This window comes from Bubalus bubalis, chromosome 8, assembly GCF_019923935.1.
Source record: "Bubalus bubalis isolate 160015118507 breed Murrah chromosome 8, NDDB_SH_1, whole genome shotgun sequence".
Classification (NCBI taxonomy): Eukaryota; Metazoa; Chordata; class Mammalia; order Artiodactyla; family Bovidae; genus Bubalus; species Bubalus bubalis.
In genome coordinates this window covers 68,078,222-68,083,045 of record NC_059164.1, presented here as the reverse complement: position 1 = coordinate 68,083,045, position 4,824 = coordinate 68,078,222, and the positions used below count along the sequence as shown (strand labels likewise).

The following is a 4,824-nucleotide window of genomic DNA, read 5'->3' as shown; positions in this document are numbered from 1 at the left end:
TGGTAGGCTGCAGTCCATGGGGTAGCTGGGAGACGGACACGACTGAGCGGCTTCACTTTCACTTTTCACTTTCATGCATTGGAGAAGGAAACGGCAACCCACTCCAGTGTTCTTGCCTGGAGGATCCCAGGGATGGCGGAGCCTGGTGGGCTGCCGTCTATGGGGTCACACAGAGTCGGACACGACTGAAGCGACTTAGCATAGCATAACATAGTACAGAAGGAAGGGGCTTCTCAGGTGGCACTAGTGATGAAGAACCCGCCTGCAAAGTCAAGAGAGGTAAGATATACAGTTTCCATCCCTGGGTCAGGAAGATCCCCTGTAGGAGGACATGGCAACCCACTCCAGTATTCTTGTCTGGAGAATTCCAGGGGCAGAGGAGCTTGGCAGGCTATAGTCCATAGGGTTACAAAGAGTTGGACAGAACTGAAGCGACTTAGCACACCGCACAGTACAGAAGGAAAGAGAGTGAGAATAGACTAGGGCAATAGAAATCACTCCCCTGAATTCATTTTATTTATTCATTTGCCTAGGTTGTTTTTACCCAACCTTTTGATCTATGTAGCAGAATCAACAGATTTGACTTTTTTTAACCTTCATTGTAGCCACACACAGGAGTTCAAAGTATCTAAAGGAACTGGATGATTTCCAAGTATGCTCTCTCAGGGTTCTTGGCATGGTAGCAGTGTTTCCAAAAACTGGTACAGAGTGCAAGGTCGCTGTTTGTAACTGATAGAGAAGCAGTTCCTTTCTTTGACTTTTTCTCCACCCCAGCCCTCTACTCCACACAAACCAAAACCAAGGAAAGGAGGAAGATAGGAAAGAAAACAGTATTTCAGCCATGGGGACAGTCTCCTAGATTTGGGTCCCCACCCAAATCTACTTACTAGTTTCTGGAGCATTTCCTACCTGATCGTCTATTGCTGGTTTATTTAGGTTTCAGCTTGAATAGACCTCCTGCAAACAATGAACTACAATTGTTAGTGCTACAAACAATGAAGCACTACAGGTTTTTATAATTGTTGACATGCAGTCTGCCTTTCAACTATGTGAGCCTACATAGCAGAGGTATTTAGAAAACATGCCCACATATCAATTGATCTCCCAACTCCTTAAGTTTATATCCCAGTCCTCTTGAGACTTTATATCCAATCAGATGGATTTTTGTCTTTTTTATTGTGAGCTACAGTGCTTGTTTCTCTAAATTGTTTGTAGGACTCTCTTCTCAGAAGATGAATGTTTCTTTATGAAAGTCTCCTCTTATGAACTGCTTTCTCCTAGGACTGAAAGGAAGAGAAGAAATAACTCAGAAAGAAGAGGAAGCCGACCTAAAGTTGCACATGAGAGCTTTTTAATTTTTTTTTAAAACAAAATGAATGTGCTGCTTTTGAAAAGGGACTGAATGGCATTGAAAGTTTGATTCGTTTTGCTCAACTAGGACCAGGGGTAAGTTATGATTTCTCCATATTCCTACATCATGTAGTTTAGTATAGTTTCTCAAAAGCCCTACGTTGCTTCATAAATTAAGGCTCTGAGATTTTCGTAGAAGTTTTCCCATAAGCACCTTGATTTTTTAAAGTAACTATTCCTATTTAAAGGTGCTTACAGATCTTAATGTATCTGAAAAAACAGTTACTCCTGTGGCTGGCTTTACTTGATTGCCTTCCTGATATTTTTGCTGGAAAGGCCCTGTAACTTCTCCCTAAGTCACTGCCGTGTAGTTTTGCTTGAAATTGTGTTTTAGTGCATTATAGGATCTTTACTTCTGCTTCTGGGAAAATGCAGTAGATGTATTTTTCTCTTTTCCTCCCCCACAGTACAACTGAAAACTCTGGACATTACATCTAAAATAAACATACTAAAACCAAGTCCCTCTAAAGCCAAATTCCCTTGGTAGGTCTATGATTAATCTCTCTATCCAGAACTTTATTCCATTTCTTATCCTGCCCCTGTACCCCTCAAGATTGAGGAGTGTCAAAGAAAAAGAGGGGGGGAAAGGGAAGTTGAAACTGATCAGGACCCTGAAGGGTCTTCCCAGGTACAAAAGCCCCTGCATGTCCCCCATTTCTTATTTGAAAGGAAAAAGTCTTTAGTTTCCATGGCCTTCATTGAGTTCTAAAGAGCAGGCTCAAGCAGTTAATGAATGATTAATCATAGGAATCCCTCCTAACGGGGCATTGATAGCAACCTGATGCAAATCTTTGAGTTGCTCAATAGAATGTAAGACCCTCACCCAGATAGAGGATGGTGACTTACGTGCTGACTGCAAGCAGGCAGACCCTAGACTGGTTGAAATCAGAAAGTTGAGATTCCTGAAATGTCATCGTCACCATCAACTGATGTGGAGGTCCACAAGCTGATTATGCATTCTATAGCCCTCTCGCCTAATACTGTCTTTAAAAACCCTGTCTGAAAGCCATCAAGAAGCTCAGGTGTTTTGAGCACGAGCTGCCTGTTTCCTTTGCTTGCTGCTAAGTAACTTCAGTCATGTCGGACTCTGTGCGACCCCATAGATGGCAGCCCACCAGGCTCCACTGTCCCTGGGATTCTCCAGGCAAGAACACTGGAGTGGGTTGCCATTTCCTTCTCCAATGCATGAAAGTGAAAAGTGAAAATGAAGTCGTTCAGTCGTGTCCGACCCTCAGTGACCCCATGGACTGCGGCCCTCCAGGCTCCTCCATCCATGGGATTTTCCAGGCAAAAGTACTGGAGTGGGGTGCCATTGCGTTTCCCTTGCTTGGCACCCAGCAAATAAACCCTTACTTTACTGCAAACACTCACTGTCAGAGTTTGGTTTTCTGCACAGTGAGCACACAAGTCCTTGCTCTGTAACAATAAGAATACTCTGAAAAGTGAATAAAAGAAGGCATACTAGCTAGAGACCTCAAGATCCAAATAGGAACACAGAGGCAAGTTCTTGGATTTTCATTAAGCATTTTATATCACATACTGGGTACTGGAGAATCTCCAAACCAGAAACTCCAAATAGCCAAGAAGCACAAACCCAAATGCCCCAGTAAAAGACTACTCTTGTTAGCCAAAGGGCCAAATAAAAGGGGCAGCCTAGCAAGATTGAATGGAGAAGGCAATGGCACCCCAGTCCAATACTCTTGCCTGGAAAATCCCATGGACAGAGGAGCCTGGTGCGCTGCAATCCATGGGGTCGTGAAGAGTCGGACACAACTACGCGACTTCACTTTCGCTTTTCACTTTCATGCCTTGGAGAAGGAAATGGCAACCCACTCCAATGTTCTTGCCTGGAGAATCCCAGGGAAGTGGGAGCCTGGTGGGCTGCCGTCCAAGGGGTTGCACAGAGTTGGACACAACTGAAGCGACTTAGCAGCAGCAGCAGCAGCAAGATAGAAAACCTTTAGAAAATAACCACACTACTGCAGACAAATACCATATAATAAAAACCTATGGCCCCAATCGCACTCATGCCAGTAAAGGCCAGGTGAGGAACCAACTTCCACACCCTCAAGGCCATAATGAGACACCCCAACATCTTAACAGCCCAATCTCTCTACACTTCAGCTCCACTCGTGTGTTTCAGAGAAAGCCAAGTAGAGAGCCAGGATTTTTCCCACTGCTGGATAGTAACAAGTACCCATTCACACATTCTCTCCTATCCCCAAGATGTCATGGAAACTACGTGGTGAGCCTTCCACCCCCACCTGATAGTCAGAGTCAGAGGGGCCGTGTGGAATGACTGGACTTCCTCCACCATCAGAGGTAAGGAGGCCACCCCTCACTGCCATGGTGTCAGTGGAGGCCACCTAGGGAACACTCCTACCCTTCTAGGCTAGGGGTATATCAGTGGAAGCCCAGTGGGGAGTTGAAACTCCCACTACCACTTAAGAGCATTGAGGAGCCCCAGCCGCCCCCCTCACCCCCGTCAACAGGTATCAACAGAGGCAAAAAATGGAGCCTAGATTTCTATCCCCACCTGGCATTAACAAAGACAATGCCCCCCTCCATTACCTCACCAGAGCAGTGTCAGGAAAGCCAGCTAAAAGAGGGGATTAAAATAAGATCCAGAATGTCACAATACCCAAAGCATTCAGGCTTCAATCAGAATTATTCATCATACCAAGAACCGGGAAGATTGAAAACTAATAAAAAGAAAATGTCAATACAAAGGTGACAGAGAAGTTAAAATTATTTGAAAAACATTTTAAAGCAGCCATCAAAAAATGTTTCAATAAGCAGTTAGAACACCCTTAAATGGGGTGGGGGGGTAGCGGGGTGGATAGGGCTTCCCTGGTAGCTCAACTGTAAAGAATCCACCTCCAATGCAGGAGACTCCAGTTCAATTCCTGGATCAGGAAGATCCCCTGAGAAGAGATAGGCTACCCACTCCAGTATTTACAGGCTTCCCTGGTGGCTCTGATGGTAAAGAATCTGCCTGCAATGTGGGAGATCTGGGTTCGATCCCTGAGTTGGGAATATCCCCTGGAGGAGGGCATGGCAACCCACTCCAGTATTTTTGCCTGGAGAATCTCCATGGACAAAGGAGCCCGGCAGATTACAGCCCATGGGGTCGCAAAGAGCCGGACATGACTGAGTGACTAAGCACATTAGCACAGTAAAAAAAAAAAAAAAGAAGAAGAAGAAGATACAACAAAGAAATAAATGAAAATTTTAGAGTTGAAGAATGTAATCACTGAAAGAAAAAACAAACCCTCAAAGAATGAGCTCTACAGCAGAATAGAGGGAAGAATCAGTGAGCAAGAAGCTAGAACAGTAGAAATTACCCAATCTCAACAACAGAGAAAAAAATATTCTGAAAACAAAAACAAAAACAAAAAACAACCTTGGCTTCAG

The 4,824-nt window shown here is 44.5% G+C and overlaps 1 long non-coding RNA gene across 2 annotated transcripts; it reads left to right on the top strand.

Annotated features, from left to right (window-relative positions):
• The first annotated feature begins 218 nt into the window (after positions 1-218).
• On the top strand, positions 219-4,214 carry LOC102411774. Of its 2 annotated transcripts, none has more exons than XR_006553087.1 (3): positions 219-279; positions 1,282-1,446; positions 3,637-4,214. It is a non-coding gene; the product is annotated as an uncharacterized LOC102411774 (long non-coding RNA). The 2 variants fall into 2 exon arrangements; XR_003110805.2 differs by lacking the exon at positions 219-279 and adding an exon at positions 330-1,068.
• Positions 4,215-4,824: the final 610 nt, after the last annotated feature.